Below are 19,974 nucleotides of genomic sequence, written 5' to 3'. Positions count from 1 at the left end.
GTATAGTATAGGACCCCCCCTTAGTATAGTATAGTATACTAAGCCCCCCTCACTTACCTTCAGTTGCTCTGAGCAGCGTCTCTTCTCACATCAGGCAGACAGGAAGTGAAGTCAGATTTCCTGTCTGCCGAACAGCACCATGTGAGCCTAGCAATTGGCTGCCTGTTGCTGCCCACTAAACACTAATATTTTAGATTGCTTTCCTGTACGTGCCTCCCCCGCCGCATCCTAATGCGCCCCCCGGGAAAATCTGAGATGGCCTCCAGGTGGCCTCATTAGGGCACCGGCCTACCGGGAAACTTCCCTGTAAGGTCTATGGCCAATCCGCCCCTGATCCTATGCCACCAGTGAGACAGGAAGACCCAATCAGCTAGAAGTATGGACAATCTGTCTTTAAAAGGAGGGACCCAGCACTTGGACAGAAAAGGAAAAACAGACTACAGAGGTTGTTGTGTTGGAGAGCCTATACATTGTAGTTTCTGGCTTCTGCTGGACTAGTGCTCACTCATGTTTCCTCAGCCATATAGTCAGCCAGTTAGATGGGACATGCTGATATACTCCTGGCATTAGCTTGAATAATTACACTCTTTTGGTATATACACTGATCTGCCACTGAAAAGTGAAGTGAATAACATTGATTATCTTGTTACAATTATACCTGTCAAGGGGTGGGATATATTTGGCAGCAAGTGAACAGTCACATTTTTCACTGCTGGAAGCAGGAAAAATGAGTAAGTGTGGGGATCTGATAGACTTTGATGAGGGACAAATTGTGATGGATAGATGATTGGGTCTAAGCATTCCCAAAATGGCTGGTCTTGTGGCGTGTTCCTGGTATGCAGTGGTTAGTAACTACCAAAAGTGGTCCGAGAAACGACAACCAGTGAACTGGCGACAGGGTCATGGGCGCCCAAGGCTCATTGATATGTGTGGGGTTAAAGTTAATGATGGCTATGATAAAAAGGTATCAGACTACACAGAGCATCATGGCTTGCTGTGTATAGTACTGCGTAGCCACAGACCAGTCAGAGTACCTATGCTGACCCCTGTCCACAGCCAAAAGTGCATGCAATGGACACTTGAGTACCAGAACTGGAACATTGAGCAATGTGGCCTGGTCTTATGAATCAAGTTAAGTTTACATCATGTGGATGGCCAAATGCGTTTGTATCATTTACCTGGGGAAGAGATGGCACCAGGATGCACTATGGGAAAAAGGCAAGCTGACGGAGGCAGTGTGATGCTCTGGGTAATGATTTGCTGAGAAAAAAAGGGTCCTGGCATTCATGTGGATGTTACTTTAACATGTACCACCTACCTCAGGGGTGGGCAAACTCAGTCCTCAAGGGCTACCACCAGTTCATGTTTTTAGGATTTCTTTAATCATGCACAGCTGTGTTAATCTATTTGGCTGGGTCAGTAATTATCCCAGCTGTTTCTACAGACAGAAATCCTAAAAACATGAACTGTTGGTAGCCCTTGAGGACTGAGTTTGCCCACCCCTGACCTACCTAAACATTGTTGCAGACCAAGTATACTCCTTCATGGCAATGGTAATCGCTGATAATGTGTAACACTCCTATAGGTAGGTGTCTAACATACATTTGCAAATGTGTGCAACTGAGACTTTTGCATTTTTATGTACAGTAAGTAGAAATGGCAGCTCTTTTGCTTGCTATAGCAGTGTGTGGGGGGATTTTTCTCTGTGTTTGTTCCTTTCAGGATAACCCCACCCTTTCAAGCACATGCTATGAGCCTATAAATTGATTGAGCAACTTCCACTTCTGTATTGTTTGTTTGAGAGGCATGTTGGTGTCAGTAGCTGAGGGTGAGTGCTGGTGCTGTATTGCCATTTGGAGGTTTCTGGGGTACCTCTTGTTAAGTTAGCTCTCAATTTAAAAACACATATATGTATGGCCCAAATATATGGGACTCTCACTGATTAGAGTTAAGACCACCCTATTAGCAAAAGTGCCATGGAGTGGCAGGTAGCTTAACATACATTTGCAAATGTGTGCAACTGAGACTTTTGCATTTTTACGTACAAGTAGAAATGGCAGCTCCTTTGCTGGCTATAGCAGTGTGCTGGGGGATTTTTCTCTTTGTTTGTGCCTTTCAGGATAACCCCACCCTTTCAAGCACATGCTATGAGGTTATAAATTGATTGAGCAACTTTCACCTCTGTATTATTAGGTGTTTTTAGAGCCTAGTGCGGATTGTACCTGGTCTCCAGGTATTCTTCTTCAGTTCCCGACACGGCAGTGTGACAGAGAACCCCATCGAGTTCCCAATACAAGTAGGACACCAAAAATTAAGTAACGTCAAATTTATTATGCAGGAACAATATATTCCTAAAATGTTTTTTTTGGGGTCAAATAATTAGCAACAAATACCATATAATTACAATTTTCTAGTTATAAGCAATGCTGCTGACAAATATTTTACTCTCAATCTAAATCGATTTCCACTGTCTTTGAGTGTTTTGGCAACAGTTATGGAAATTGCACAGCGTATTTAAACAGATTTTTACATTGCTACATACAGCATATCAAATACAATTACTATTTTCCTTTCTATATCAACAATCAGTAGTCTCTGTGGAAATGAACATAACTAGGCAATATGGATGCCAACCACAAGATGGAGAATGTCTCTGAGGTAACAGTTACAGTTATAATGGAGGTACTGTGTGACTGTGAGGTAAGAGTCTCTGTAACTGGACAAACATCACACTTATTTGGTGTTTAAACATAACTTTCAGCCAAATGTTCAGTACATTTCTGCTTATAATTTGGGAGAAATAAACAATACTCATATTCTGATAAATATGTGAAACTATTTGTTGTTTTCCTGTCAGAGTAAATGTCACTTGCAAATATCTCACTGTCTCATTCAATTCTGTTACCTCTTTCTTTCTCTTTATCAATTTCTCTTTATAATGCTATCTTTCTCACAGTTTTTAATCAAACTTGCCTACTCTCCCGGGTGGCTCCTGAAGTTTGGGGAGTTCTCCCGGACTCCCGGAAGAGTAGGCAAACCTCCCGGATTCGCAGAAATTCACGGCATTGAATGGCAGGGACGGGGCTTAATCACGTCATTAAGCACTGCTCACGCTATTCAATGCTGTGAATCTGGGCATTTTATGTAGGGGTGTGCACCGGCCACTTTTGGGGTTTTGGGTTCTGATTACCTTGAGGTTTTGGGTTCGAATGTGTTTTGCCAAAACACCCCATTTAAGGTTTTGGTTCTGATTTTGGGTTTTGGGTTCTGATTTTTTTTTTAAAAAGCATAAAAAGTGCTAAAATCCAGATTTATTTTTTTTTCCACTCATACGCTATTATTAACCTCAATAACATTCATTTCCACTAATTTCCAGTCCATTATGAACACCTCACACCTCACAATATTGTTTTTAGGCCAAAAGGTTGCACCGAGGTAGCTGGATGACTAAGCTAAGCGACACAAGTGGGCGGCACAAACACGTGGCCCATCTAGGAGTGGCACTGCAGTGCACATAATGCCAAAAAAAGAGGTGCAAGATGGAATTGTCCTTGGGCCCTCCCACCCACCCTTATGTTGGGGAAATAGGACAGCACAATTACATTGATAGTCTAAATGGAGAGAGACGATTGTGATTGCTGATTATTTCCTTTTGCATCTAAGATACAAATTCATCTTGAAAGATCCAAGTAGAATGGCTGCAAAGCCAGTGATGGCTGCTTAGTTAGTGTGTATAGCTCTAAGTGTATAGATACAAGTGTGAAACAAAAAATTTAAACAGCATAATTCGGAGTTATACCAGAGTTACACAGGAGAAGAACATTCTGCCTATTAACACAGCTTCACAAGGACAACAGTCAGTTCTCACTTGAAACTCCATTTTCTACCTCTGATGTTTTCAACTCACTCTGGCTACAAGCTACATGCAACATGAGGATTGTTTTGGACTCTGATCTCATTTTCTTCTCATCTCATGAAAGTTTGTTCTATTTGTCCGTTTGTTTTCAATGCAAAATCCACTCTGTTTAATCAGACTGCTGTACTACTTGCTCAACCACTCCCTACCCATGCTACAGTTATTTCAGTCCCCTATCTCAGCACTGTACTTCAATTCTATTTAAGCTTTGTCTCCCTTTACAAGTAGGAAGAAATTATACTGTCTTTCAACCAATCTCCTCTCTCATGAGTCTGCAAAATCTCAGATACTCAATTACCTGCTCTTTATTACTCTCCATTCAACACTTCCACCCACTCCCCCACATGGCTCCCCACATCATTACTTTATACTATCCAGACATCCAGGAATACACTACATTTGCTGCAGCCTAGCTCTACACTACTTATCTGATTACACTGGACATTGCAATTAGGCAATTCCTTTAATTCCTCATTTTTGCTATTTGACTACTAGTCCCAATGCTTGCCAAAATATTTTTCTTTCTCTCTTTTCATGGCATTATCTTTAGGACTATATCATCCCTCACCCATCCTGCAACACACACCTCTGTCCACATTGCCCCTTCATTACTTCACTCACCTCTAGTGAACACTCATGAACTCTTTTGCTATTTAAATTCAATAATTTTAACAGCCTCACCCTGCCGCCAGAAACTAAAAGGACACACATCTTACAATCATCTTTCCTACCTTTCTTCCTCCCTGCTTCTATTAGCTGGTGATATATCACCTAATCCAGGTCCTCCTCACTTCTCCCACACACATATATCTGAACACAACAGAAATCTGGCAAACCTCAAACACATCACCTGTCTCCCCTCTCTTCCAAAGTCCTTTAGATGTGCCCTTTGGAATGCACGCTCTGTTTGTAACAAACTTACCTCCGTATATGATCTCTTCCTCTCATACAACCTCAACCTTCTAGCAATAACAGAAACATGGCTCACACATTCAGACACTGCCTCACCTGCAGCCCTTTTACATGGTGATCTCCATTTCACCCACACCCCCAGACCGGGAGGCAGACAAGGAGGGGGGGGGGTTGGACTACTTCTCTCCCCACAGTACACATTCACAGTTCTACCAAGTATCCCTTCACTCACATTCACATCTTTTGAAGTACATGCTATTAGGATTTTTAACCCATTCTTTATGCGTGTTGCTGTCATCTATCGCCCCCCTGGTCCACACCAACAATTTCTTGAACAATTCTCTGCATGGCTCCCTCACTTCTTATCTACTGATATCCCCACCATCATCATGGGTGATTTCAACATCCCTATTTCTAATCCACGTTCCAATGCTGCTTCCAAACTACTCTCTCTAACCTGCTCACTTGACCTCTCCCAGTGGATTGAATCTGCTACTCATCAGGATGGCCACTGTCTTGATCTTGTTTTCTCTAGACTATGCTCAGTTTCTAATTTCCTTAACACTCCTTTCCCCCTCTCGGATCATCAGCTTATTAGCTACGCGCTCACCCCCAGTTCTTTACCCTCCCTGGTGTCAAACTCTTCCAAGCCTCCTCGTACTCGCAGGAATATCAACGCTATTGATTTTCAACAGTTTTCCACCTCTCTCCAACACCTTCTCTCCCCAATTTCTACATTCTCCTCCCCTGATCGGGCAGTACCCCATTTTCATGAAACCCTAGCAACTGCTCTGGATCAAGTGGCTCCAGCAACACTACATACTTCGCGTAGAATTCGTTGCCAACCATGGCACACTACAGTAACATGAACTCTACAAAAACTTTCTCGTAAAGCAGAACGTCACTGGCGTAAATCTTGTGCCTCTAATGATTTCATCACATATACTGATATCTACCACTCCTACAGAAATGCTCTGGACACTGCTAAACAAGCATACTACCGATCTCTCATCTATGCTCAGGCTTCTAACCCCAAACGCCTCTTTAACACATTTAACTCTCTTCTGAATCCTCCCGCCCCAAATCCTCCAACTAACATCAGTGCACAGGATCTCGCTTCCTATTTCAAGGACAAAATAGATAAGATCAGGCTTGAAATGGTATCTCACTTGACAAGCAATTTGCTCAATTCCTTGTAGCACCCTCTGACACTCTCTCTTCATTTGATCCCACAAATGAAGAGGAAGTTTCTACTCTCTTCTCATCTTCCTACTCTACCTCCTGTCCTCTTGATCCCATTCCCTCACAAATGGGTATGTCCCTGTCTCCTGTGCTCATTCCCCCTCTAACTAAAATCTGTAATCTATATCTTTCTACTGGTATTTTTCCATCTATATTCAAGCATGCAGTGATTACTCCCATTTTAAAAAAACAGAATTCTGACCCTAACGCTCTCATAAATTACCGCCCCATCTCCCAGCTCCCATGCCCCTCCAAGCTTCTCGAGAGAATTGCCTACACACGCCTCACACACTTTCTTACAGCAAACAACCTGTTGGATCCTATTCAGTCAGGCTTTCGCTCTCAACACTCCACAGAGACTGCGCTGACCAAAGTTGTCAATGATTTGATCACTGCAAAAAATAATAACCAATACTCTCTTCTAATTCTCCTGGATCTCTCTGCTGCATTTGACACTGTTGACCACTCTCTCCTCATACAAACGCTGCAATCCCTAGGTCTTGAAGGCACTGTCCTATCCTGGTTCTCATCTTACCTATCTAATCGCTCTTTCAGTGTTAATTTCTCTGGATCCACCTCTGCTCCGCTTCCTTTATCTGTTGGAGTTCCACAAGGCTTAGTCCTAGGTCCTCTGCTATTCTCTATCTACACCACTTCTCTTGGAAAACTAATAAGCTCCTTTGGATTTCAGTATCATCTCTATGCGGATGATACACAAATTTATCTATCCTCTCCTGATCTTTCACCATCTGTGTTGTCTCGCGTTACTGACTGTCTTTCTGCCATTTCATCTTGGATGTCTTCTCGCCAACTCAAACTCAATCTTTCAAAAACTGAATTAATAATATTCCCACCCAAGAACAGAAGCTTCCTGCCTGACATTTCTATTTCTGTCGATAACATGACCATAAATCCCCCCCCCGCAAGCTCGTTGCCTAGGTGTAATCCTTGATTCACAACTGTCGTTTATTCCCCACATCAACTCTATATCTAAATCATGTTACATACACCTAAAGAACATTTCCAGAATACGCACATATCTGACACAAGACACCGCAAAAACATTAATTCATGCACTCATCTCCCGCATCGACTATTGCAATTCCCTCCTTACTGGTCTTCCCAAAGTCAGACTTAAACCCCTACAATCTATTTTGCATGCAGCGGCTAGACTGATTTTCCTTACAAACCGTTATTCCTCTGCTGAGCCACTCTGTCAGTCTCTACATTGGCTGCCTGTATTTCAACGAATCCAATATAAAATTCTTCTACTAACATACAAGGCCATCAACAAAATTGCACCGACATAAATTTCCTCACTTGTCTCGAAATATCTCCCTACTCGGCACCTCCGTTCTGCACAAGATCTACGTCTCTCCTCCACTCTCATCACATTCTCTCATTCTCGGTTACAGGATTTTTTCCGGGCTGCACCTACTTTGTGGAATTCCCTCCCTCGCACAGTAAGACTTTCCTCTAGTCTTCAAACCTTCAAGCGTTCACTGAAAACCCACCTCTTCAGACAAGGTTATGATATTCCTCAACCATCATCTTAATTTCCCTAGATTACCCTATTGCCATCCTCTACACTGCTAACGCAAGACAACAACCTTCTGACCGACATTGCAACACACACAGCCCACTCAGTACTTTTACCTTTGCAGTCTGGCTGTTCCATTGTGCAATATAATGTAGCACATGCCCTTGTGTTTCTAACTCCCATTGTCCTATAGATTGTAAGCTTTCGAGCAGGGTTCTCTTACCTCTCTGTCTGTATGTATTACCCTGTATTGTCTTATTAATGTTTGTTACCAATTGTAAAGCGCTACGGAATTTGCTGGCGCTATATAAATAAATGTTGATGATGATGATGATGATCCAAGTACTGCTTACAGTTCTGTTTTACCAGCAGCGAAGGTTGGAAATATAGAACTCGCAGCCTCTAGTTATAGAAATGTGAAAGTAATATTAGTCCTAGGTTTCACTGCATATATTTCTCTCTACCAGGAATGCAGAAGTGTGTTATGTAACTGATTGCAGCACATAAACAATAACAGAATATATAATGTAGGTGCTCTCTATGGTTGTCCCGGCCTCAGGAGAAATATTTTTGGTCTGTAATGCACTTATAGACATATTTGGCTAATGACATTTACTTCTCCCAGTGTACTACGTAGAGCAGACTGTGATATCCTGAGAGGGAATACATAGTAATACAGTGTAAGGAGACATGAGCCACCCTGTGTCATGTTATACAATTCTAAATCTGGCTGTAATTTACAGGGACAGTCCCAGGTTTCACAGATTTGTCCTTGGACAGGTTTGCTCCTGAAAACATCCAGATTTTTTAAAAAAATATATACAAAGTGCACAATATCGTTTTTCCTGCAGTTCTTACAATCTACTCTTGTTTTCTGGGCTTTATAACTTGGTATTTATTGATGAGTAAATAATATGGAAAAAAGAATATTCCAATCAAATTCAATAAATATGGTGAGATGAAGATTGTAATCCTTCAAGGTTACCAAATGTTTTGCGTTAGATGCCACAGATTAGGGAACCATTCTATAATGTGGGCTAGTATGCACTCCTATGGCTGTACTCTGACAAAGTGATAGCTCTCTAATTTAGATATAATTCACAATGCAGTTTAATATGTAGTATTGAATAATGGACCGATATACCAGCGCTCACCCTAAGTTCAATAAGCTGCCAAATGGGGAAAGGAGTGGTGATCCTTAAATCTCTCCAAATAACCACAGATATACATACAACGATAATCCCCGGCGCTAGTGTAAATAGTAATGCAGAGGCAAAGGCGTAAAGCAAAATAAATAATTGTAAAAACAAACAATACAAAAGCAATAATAATGAAAAACAAATGATAAATAAAAACAAAGTCTGCAGACACAATCAGAGAATATATGCATATATAAAAAATATAAAGAAAAAATACAAAAACCAGGCCGGTGAGCTAGTGTGTACACTGAATAGTATGCACTATAGTCCTCCTGATAAAAATAATGGTATTCTTAAACAAATGGAGTTTATAGATAACAGCAGGAGAAATTCACTGCTAAGTTATTTGCGCTCAAAATACTGTCCTTTAGAGCACTAAATATCGAGTGCATAGATGTGTGTCCACAGGTGCTCCTGTTACTCACTGCATCTGCTCCAGAGATATTCAGCGGCAGCACTCTCTGCCATCCGTCAGACAGTCCCTGCAGTATCCTCGGCTTGTTGGCGCATGCACCGGTGAAAAATCCAAAGGTCCTTACAGCGGGGAATAATATTAATCCGGATCTCGCGAGATCCGACGGCGGGATGATGAGGTTTTGCCTCGTTCTGAGTTTTGCGTCGGGCGGGAATCCCCGAACAGTGCTCGGATCAGGCTCGGATTGGCACTGTTCGGGGGTGTTCGGATTTAGAGAATCCAAGTTCGCTCATCCCTAATTTTATAGTAGGGACAGGACTATGGTGACGCGACAACATCACCAGGCCCCTACTACCACCTGTAATCCTGAGGAAGAAGTTTTGAAAGTTGGCATGTTTTTAATGTCTGTCTCAGATTTCTTTCTCACTGTGTCTCACCACCTTTGTTCAACGCTGCTGTCACTCCAGTTCACTGTCTTTTTTTTTAAATCATTTTCTCTTTTTACAAGGCTCCTTAGCCCTCTCTCTGTTACTCTGCTTCCTTGAATCACAGTTTTCACAGTTTCATCATTTTTCCTGTCACAAACAACACAGAACTTTTCAGCAACCTAATAGACTGGACTTCTGTTGGGTTCTAAAGTCTTTCCTGTAGCATGTTTTGAAACAATCCTGGTCCTCTGGTTCGTAGTGCCCAAAAGTTTCTGGGTATCACAAATGCACCTTACCACACTGCAAAACTTGTTCAGGAATGGTTTGAGGAACATGACAAAGGTTAAGGTGATGACATGGCCTCCAAATTCCCCAGATCTCAATCCGATCGAGCATCTGTGGGATGTGCTGGAAAAACAAGTCTGAGCCACTGAGGCCCCACCTCGCAGGTTACAGGAGTTAAAGGATCTGCTGTCAGCATCATGGTGCAAGATACCACAGGACACCTTCAGAAGTCTTGTGGAGTCCAAAAAGCTAAAAAAATATATTTCTAATAAGTCGTTAGTATTGCTTAGCAGCACCTTCGATTTTTACTTATATAATATTGTGATTGTACATAGTCATTGAAATGTCAATGAAACCTGTGATCATTTAAACAGATCATCTTATGCAAGAAATGCTTATACCACGTTACAAAGATGAAACAATTTGCCACAACATAGTCTCATGTGTGATCATGCTAAACAGTTAATCCCCTTCACCGCTTTTAGAAGAAAAATCAAAATGTATGAGCATTTTTGCAAAGTGCATTGTTTTTAGTGAAACATTTTATTACACACTTTACTATATAACTATAGTGCTGATTGTAGATTGCACAATTCCCTTGCCACAATTTGGCAGTTATAACACCTCTGGTATAATAGGCAAGCAATCCATAAGACCATGGCCCATTACAGTAAAAGGTTGCCGGGTAGAGCTCCTGGCAGCCAGAGCCCAGTTACCTAAATTACTTCTGCCCCATTAGTAAATGTGGGCAAAAACAGTCCCAAAATGTGCTAAAGTGCCCTGGAACAATTATTTAATGCACTACAGCACTTCATAACTAGTGGGGCTATTCATTTAAGTAGCCTAATCCCCACAGTGGATTCACATAAAGCCTCATCACTGTAGTCAGCCATACACTACTAAATAAACTTCTCCTGCCACAGCACATAGAGGCAGTATCAACTAGCAAAGTAATTATTCTGGCATCCACAGCAAAGGGAAAATGCACTGTTAGAATCATGGGCGGACTAGAGCCAAAGGCCATCCTGATTTTTACAAGATAGGAAGGGGTATAGGGGAAAGCCGATATTTGTATTTATGTCCAGTTCTTTGGCTACTGGCTGCTCTGTGCACTGGATCCCTAGTTGATTGACAGAGAATGTTTTAAATCTACTTTTTCAAAATTAGGTCAATTCATACACTTTATAAATACGTATAACCAATCAGTTCATTACAAAAGTTTCACTCATCCCAAAATTTATGGACTACTACTTAGAGCAGTGTAATTTGTTTTTCCAATTAATCTGTTTTTACAGTCCAAAGTGAAAAAGTTCTATTTCAAAACAAATTTCCAGAATTTCAAAACTACTTAATCTTGATAATATCTCACCACTTTCTAACTTTCACTCATATATAATATGTGTGTACAAGATTTGTGTTCATGTTTCAGCAGTAAAATGTGCAGTAAAGCTTGGGGGAAAAAATTGTCGAAGTGGAAATTGTAGAAGTGACAGTATGAAAAATGTAATGGGAATGTAAGTGAATGGGATTTAATAGTTTTAAAATAAAGGAAGTGAAATGGCGGTCTGGCATACCAGTGTCTACACCCACACTTCTACCACTGCTTAGATTTTAAAGTTGTGATGGGCAACCTGAAACACTTCGGGGCCGCATAGTGCAACCAGGGTCGGATTAATCATAGGGCTAACTGGGCTACAGCCCAGGGGCCTATGGCAACCAGGGGGCCCTTGAAAGTCCTTCTCCAGCGCGCTGTAGTCTCCTTACTGAGGAGATCTCGTGAGTCTCACTCTCACGAGATCTCCTCAGTAAAGAGCGTACAGCACGCTGGGGAAGGAGGTTAGTGCCGGGGAAGGGGGGGGGCGGGCAGCTCGGATCATGGGGGGGGCCCTCACAGGGGAATGGGGGCCCCCTTGGCCCAGGGGCCTCCATTCCCTTAATCCGGCCCTGAGTGCAACCCCCTAACCTTCAATAGGGCTGCACATTACCCTTAATCCTAGTAATAAGCTAAAATAATACATTTACTCAAAGAAAGAGACACTAATCTGTGCATTTTAAACAAGAGTTACAAGCTATAAAAAACAAATGAGACAATAAAGCAGAATGGAGCTGAGGGCTGCAGGTGAAGGCACAGAGGCCGCATGCAACCCTAGGGCCATCTGTTGCCCACCACTGTTGTAGTGCTTTATAGATACATATGCTTGTTTAATGGAGGGAAAAAGTGTTACTCTCCTATATATTTAGGATTTCAGTAATGATTATTTCATGCTTATTAGCAAAACAGAAACATTTATCACTTAGATTGAAAACAATAAAAAGCAAACATAAGAAATGTTGATAAACAAAGCAATGGGCAGTTTTGCATTTATCACTATGTTACTTCAAGAAATCACAGGAACTCTGGATTCTTATGGATAGCAACAGACAGCCCTCCGTACAGGTACAAGACATGACCGGCAGGAACATGGAGTCTGGAGTAAATATCAAAGGAGGGCTGTGAGGATATGGGGTTCCCAAATCACTCAGACACAGTATTAGAGGAAAAATCTAAGGATGATTTATACTGCAGAACAGGATTAAATACTGCATGGTACCCTTAACAATGGCAGGTCCAACAAGTGAGGAAATCAGTTTAAATAAATCCAGTGAGACATGTACAGCACGGCCCCCTTAACAATAGCAGGACCAGCAAGTGAGAAAGTAACTTCAAATAAATCCAGTGAGATATGTTCCACAGCAAATCTCTGGCAGAGCATCACCTCTTGGCCAAAGTCAGTCACTCTCTTGTCCAGCTCTCAGGATAGACTCTTTTATCACTTCATAATCCCACTTGGGAACTGCCTGCACAGGGGAGTTGTAAAAGGTCTGGACTGGTGGGCTTCTTACACTAGCCAGCCCCCTCCCCTACCTCCCCCAGGTGTCTTCCCCCAGGTACCCCTGCTGGGTCTGGCTCCTGGCTGCCTGTAGAGCTCACTAGTGGACAATAGGGAGCAAATAGAAGGAACAATGGTACCTTAATTTACTAAACTTCTGAGTGTTCACTGTGGAGGTGGAATTTAATCCCTGAAGTGCTTTTAAAGGAGATGTTACATTTCCATCACTTGTACTTCCTGAGAACAACAGGACCGAAAGTGCAGCCCGGATATGGATTAGAATAAGGAGTTGTAATTCTGATTCCATACACCATTCCTATTTCTTTACAAGGCCCTACTGGGAAAAGATCTGCATTTGCTGCAGATTGGTGAATATACCTAGAATACAGCGGTTGGCTGCAGAGAAGAAATTTCTGGAACAGATGGAGTTACCAGGAACACTCTGGAACTCAAGATATACCAGGAACAAAGAGGAACCAGAGCCAAAAGTTAGTTTACAGGGCATGAGACTTCATAAACTATCCCCATCTTACAGCCAGAGCAGCCTTATATAGAAGGGGCAAATAGGAGGAAAGAGTGTTTGGTATTAGATGGATCCTGCAGTAAAGCAGACTTACACCCGTATTCATCAGTACACCTCTTCAGATGTACTTCTTGTTGAATTTAGACGTGCGCAGACCCAAATTACGTGCATTCTGAAACAAATACACATTTCGCTCAGTATGCGTGCATTAATGAATCAAGTCCAATAAGAGCTCAGGCAAGTCTTTATAAGAATGGGCATACATGTGATCATGACTGAAGATCCAAGATGGTGGCCACCATCCCACTCCAGCATTGGAGCTGGTGAACAAGGGAGCATGCAGTGCCTCCAAGAAGGAAGAGAGAAGGCCAGACCCTGGTAAGTACACAGCAGGGTCCGGCGCCTGACAGTTAATATAGAGGGTCCCTTGAAGCATATAGGATTCCACTTTAAACCTAACCTACTTTTTTAGTCTAGTATATTTACTGATTTTATTACATAAAATATACAAACAAAACAAACAAATACCTTGCACTCCCTAAAATAATCCAAACACATGATGTAATATAGCCATAATAGAATAAAAAAAAATTAGATCACATACCATTTAGAATAGTAAAACCTTTGCTTGTCTACACATAGAACATCATATTGTATTCATCGCTTTGACATGCTGTTGATACTTATACCTTAAATATTATAAAAATATTGTCATCAGTAAATGTTGTAAAATATAAAATACTACAATAAACTAATTCAAGTACAATTGATACAATCATTTTCAACTGATTTTACACAATTAAATAACGGTATAGGGGAAAAATATGTTGAGGTATGTTCTCCCAGTATTTCAGGATGTGTCACCAACACCATCCCCAATACAATTTCTGAAGTTTAACCATCTAGATCATATCTGTATATATTTGAATACAGTTTTTAGAGAAATATACATGCCATTCATGACCTATGGTTTCATTTCCAACAGTACATTTGGTCTCTCTGTAGCAATCCATGACCTTGCTAAAGGCATCTTAGCCAGAGAAAGCAAGTTCAACACATATTGTCAAGTCCTCTTGTACATTCTCTGTTTCAAAGACAGCACAAGCAAAGCCAAATGAGGAGCAAGCAAAGGGACCAATATATCAGTCCTATTAATACAACAAGTCACATCAACATAACCTTCTTAGCCCTAGAATGAGATATTGCAAACTGAGACAATGTGATAAATTCCTATATTCTGACTAGCTTTCACTTTGCAAACAGATTTCAAACCAATGTCCTGAATAAAATGATGGGAGTGGATAAATGTGTTAGCCAACAATACTGATTTGAAGTCTGCTATACGTAATCAGTGGAAACAGTGGAGCATAAATACACATGTCTGAGACAGAGGAATGAAAGTTTCCAAGTCATACTATGAAGGCTGTATCCATTCATCAAAAGCACACAATCTACATTATGGTGAGACTTGTGTAATAAATCTGCTGAATACACGCCATAGGATATCACACTTGTTATCCTCTAGAGTCTAGCAGAAGCCTTCACAAATCTCACTTTAAAAACTGAACATATCTTATATACCTGTTACCGCTCGCAGTTATTGATATAAACTTGCAGAACAGGAGGCACATGCCTTCACCTTTAGCAGTGGCTTTGCTCGTAGAGCTTTATATGCCCCCAGGTTTTAAGCTCTTGCATAGTGTAAGCTTATGTGCAATACCAGAGCTAGAATGTAGGAGGCAGTAGCAAGAATGTAGCGGGTGGTCAAAGTAGGTTGAGGTCAGAGGTCTGTAACAAGCAGAGTAACAGGGACAGGCCAAAGGGTCAGGGCAGACAGCGAGCAGAGGTAACCAAATAACAAAGCCAGAAGTCAGGGCAACAAGAGTTCAAGCAGAGTCTAAAAACAAAGCCAAGAGTCACAATAGAGGTCAAAATTATCAGAGTGTCCACAGGAATAAAAGCTGGTTAGCAAAATGTGCAGCACCTAGGATGCTATAACCGGCAGGGAGGCTAAGCCCCCCTGCCTTAAATACACAAGGCAACCAATCAGAGGACAGGAAGAGTCAGCATCATAATAAGCCCCAGGGGCTGCTTATCTAATTGATGCAGCACTTCTTAATTAGCCTAGGAGGCTGTGGACAGAAGGGGTCAAGTACGCATGCGCCCAGCTATCAGATTTGCCGGGGACAGCCGGTAGCTACAGAGCGTTCTGGCTGTTGCCGTGGAGATAACCAGGAAGAGGAGGCAGAAGGGACATCCTGGCTGTCAGACCAACAGTAGGGACACGCAGCACAGGAGGAAGACAGCCATCACTGGGGTGGCTCCTAGCCATAACATATTGGAACGATTTTAGGTTACTAATAGGGAAAGTGCTTTTTATTTTGATGCTCTTGGAAATTAATTAACTATACAGTAAATAAGTGTTGTGAATCCACTGGTAGAAATTGCACAGCTTATAATATAATTTCCTGGTGTTACTGTTAATGTTATTCATTTTAATTAGAAATGAGTGGTTCAGATTCAGAGAAACCCGACAGGTTCAAATGATGGGTTACCGAGTTGAACAGAGTTGTGACTCAGTCTTTCGCACAAAATTCGGAACTAAAAATGAGGCAAAATGTTATTTTGCAGGAAAATACAGGATCTTACGAGTTTTGGATCAATATCTTATCTATATATTTATCTCTTATCTATATGTAGCCTTTTCTCCTGGTCTCAACTGCCAGTTTAGAATTGATAGCAAGTGGGTAGGACGTTTGCTGCAATGGTATGCTCATAAGATGGCTGTGATTTACTGCACTAATCTTAACAGTTTATTTTAGAAATGGGTGGGCTCGGTTCCCCAAGATCTGAATCCATCCGAATTTTGCCTATCCGAGTACCGAGCCGAGCTCTCCCGCCCATTCGGAATCGAAATCGAGGCAAAATGTCATTGTTACGTATTCGTATTTCTGAGCTCTGTTCTTGCGAGATTTGAAAAGCATAAATACCCGCCTCCACAGCAATCCATCGCCATTTTTGCAGAGGGAGAGAGCAGGGTTAGGTCACAGGCTATATTAGCGCAGGGACAGAGCAATAATTGTACACATAATTGTTTCTATTCTATTCTATACAATTTTAATATTAATACCAATTGGATTTGCAATTGTTAGAGCAGTAATAGAGGAGGATAGAGGAGGCTTTTTTTTTCCTTTTTTTTTGGCACACCAAGTGCTTTTGGGGTGTCCCATAATCCCCAGTGTTTTTCAGTAATTTTTATGGCTGTCAAAAGTCATATTTGTCAGCAGTATCTGAAACAATAATTTACACTCCAAATACTTTTGGGGTGTCGCATATTCCACAATGTTTTACACAAATTTTTCTGGTTGTCAAAAAAAAGTCATATTTGTCAGCAGTATCTATATAAGACAATATTTTGCACTACAAGTGATTTGGGGTGTCCAATACTCCCCAGTGTTTTTCAGTAATTTTTCTGGCTGTCAAAAAAAGTCATATTTGTCAGCAGTATCTATATAAGACAATATAGGGGGCCTAGAGTGACAGAAACCAAACTGCCTTTGTCCATTTCAATTAATATTGTACAGTCTATAACGGCTGAATTATTTCACTATTTTCTACAAGTGGAGGGGGGCCTATAGAGACAGAAACCAAACTGCCTTTGTCCATTTCTTTACATATTTAACTATAAGTGTAGGGTGTAATATACACCCAAAGACGATGGCTGCATTGCCAATATGCATAGATGGAGAGGAAGACAATCTGTTTTGTGTGTAGAATTAATAAAGGCCTACCAGGAATTAAACTGTTTTTTGGATAATTTATTATCTTTACAATTACATTACTTATCCAAGAAACAGGTGGAGCACTAAATTTGGTTATTTTATGCCCAAAAACATTGATTTTCAAACAAAATAGCAGAACAAAACCAAACAAAACTAAAACCAAAACACGCAATGGCGGTTTTGCAAAACCAAAACCAAAACACGACGGTAATCCAGATCCAAAACCAAAACCAAAACACAGGGGTCAGTGAGCATCTCTAGTTTATTTACACATCAGTCTCCTGCAAATGTGTGCTGATAAATTGGGTGTGAGAGAGTTAAGAGTAGACAATCAGTGGATAGTGGTATTAACAGTATATTAATAAACTAATAAGTGGACTAAAAAAATTATTTCTTGCTTTTGAAATCAAAGTGTATTTAGTGGACAAAATAAAACCGGTTGTTCCTTCACTTTGAGCAGCAACAAATAAAATAATAAAATGTGTGTATATATATATATATATATATATATATATATATATATTAGGGATGTGCACCGGCGACTTTTGAGGTCTCGTGTTTTGTGTTTTGGATCCGGATTTTCGTTATTTTTGGGGTTCGGATTTGTCTCGCAAAACACTTGACGAAAGGTCTCGGTTCGGATTTAAGGTTTTGGATTCGGATTTTTTTTGAAAAAAACATAAAAAGTTTAAAAATCAAGTTTTTGGGCTTATTTTCACTCCTAGGCTATTATTAACCTCAATAACATTCAATAACAAGCATTTCCACTAATTTACAGTGTATTCTGAACACCTCACAATATAGTTATTAGTCCAAAACGTTGCAACAAGGTATCTTTCTGGACTGCGTAGAGGAGTGGGTCACCACAATATATATTAAAAACCCTGAACTTTTATGATTCGCACCAATAAATGTACCTGGACTGCGTAGAGGAGTGGGTCACCACAATATATATTAAAAACCCTGAACTTTTATGAATCGCACCAATAAATGTACCTGGACTGCGTAGAGGAGTGGGTCACCACAATATATATTAAAAACCCTGAACTTTTATGAATCGCACCAATAAATGTACCTGGACTGCGTAGAGGAGTGGGTCACCACAATATATATTAAAAACCCTGAACTTTTATGAATCGCACCAATAAATGTACCTGGACTGCGTAGAGGAGTGGGTCACCACAATATATATAATAAGAAAACCATCAACTAGTTTGATTCGCACCAATAAATGTACCTGGACTGCGTAGAGGAGTGGGTCACCACAATATATTAAAAACCCTGAACTTTTATGAATCGCACCAATAAATGTACCTGGACTGCCTAGAGGAGTGGGTCACCACAATATATATTAAAAACCCTGAACTTTTATGATTCGCACCAATAAATGTACCTGGACTGCGTAGAGGAGTGGGTCACCACAATATATATTAAAAACCCTGAACTTTTATGAATCGCACCAATAAATGTACCTGGACTGCGTAGAGGAGTGGGTCACCACAATATATATTAAAAACCCTGAACTTTTATGAATCGCACCAATAAATGTAGCTGGACTGCGTAGAGGAGTGGGTCACCACAATATATTAAAAACCCTGAACTTTTATGAATCGCACCAATAAATGTACCTGGACTGCCTAGAGGAGTGGGTCACCACAATATATATTAAAAACCCTGAACTTTTATGATTCGCACCAATAAATGTACCTGGACTGCGTAGAGGAGTGGGTCACCACAATATATATTTAAAACCCTGAACTTTTATGAATCGCACCAATAAATGTACCTGGACTGCGTAGAGGAGTGGGTCACCACAATATATTAAAAACCCTGAACTTTTATGAATCGCACCAATAAATGTACCTGGACTGCCTAGAGGAGTGGGTCACCACAATATATATAATAAGAAAACCATCAACTTGTTTGATTCGCACCAATAAATGTACCTGGACTGCGTAGAGGAGTGGGTCACCACAATATATTAAAAACCCTGAACTTTTATGATTCGCACCAATAAATGTACCTGGACTGCGTAGAGGAGTGGGTCACCACAATATATATTAAAAACCCTGAACTTTTATGAATCGCACCAATAAATGTACCTGGACTGCGTAGAGGAGTGGGTCACCACAATATATTAAAAACCCTGAACTTTTATGAATCGCACCAATAAATGTACCTGGACTGCCTAGAGGAGTGGGCACTGGGCACCACAATAAAATATATAAAAAACCTTCAACAGGTCTGCATTACACTACACATACGGCTGCTCCTCCATCCTCTCCATCATATACATGTTGGAGTTTTAGCGTGTGACAACCTCTTGTTTTTGATAATGTCAGTGCATTTTGAATATTTTTCAATTTGCCCCACACCACTGAATGTACTTTATCTATGATACACATCTATCTATCTTGACTGCGTAGTGTGGTGGCCCCGGTACACAATTTGGTACCGAGGCCACAATATAATTAAAAAACCCTCCACGTGTCAGAATTCCACCAAACAAGTATCTGGACTGCGTAGTGGGGTGGCCCCGGTACCCAATTTGATACCGGGGCCACAATAAAATAAATACACCCTCCACGTGTCAGAATTCCACCAAACAAGTATCTGGACTGCGTAGTGGGGTGGCCCCGGTACCCAATTTGATACCGGGGCCACAATACCTCCTCCAAACATGGTACAGACAATTCGTCATTGAGATCCCATCAAGTATGTTAAAGACAGACAGGGTCCAAGTGTTATTGGTTGACTTTGTAAACCAAAAAACTGTCCCTGTTGCACATAGTCGTGCAATGAAGACTGACTTTTTCATTTAAAGGCACCATCTTTCAAGTGTAGTGTTTGTAAGTCTAAGTC

At 40.9% G+C, this 19,974-nt stretch overlaps 1 protein-coding gene across 1 annotated transcript in view; it reads right to left on the bottom strand.

Annotated features, from left to right (window-relative positions):
- LOC142148988 (semaphorin-6B-like) overlaps window positions 1-19,974 on the bottom strand; it is a 527,730-nt gene that overhangs the window by 458,595 nt on the left and 49,161 nt on the right. The window lies entirely within an intron of this gene.

This window comes from Mixophyes fleayi, chromosome 1 (genome assembly GCF_038048845.1).
Source record: "Mixophyes fleayi isolate aMixFle1 chromosome 1, aMixFle1.hap1, whole genome shotgun sequence".
Taxonomy (NCBI): domain Eukaryota; kingdom Metazoa; phylum Chordata; class Amphibia; order Anura; family Limnodynastidae; genus Mixophyes; species Mixophyes fleayi.
Note: the sequence above shows the minus strand (reverse complement) of the source record. Positions and strands in the feature narration are given on the sequence as shown.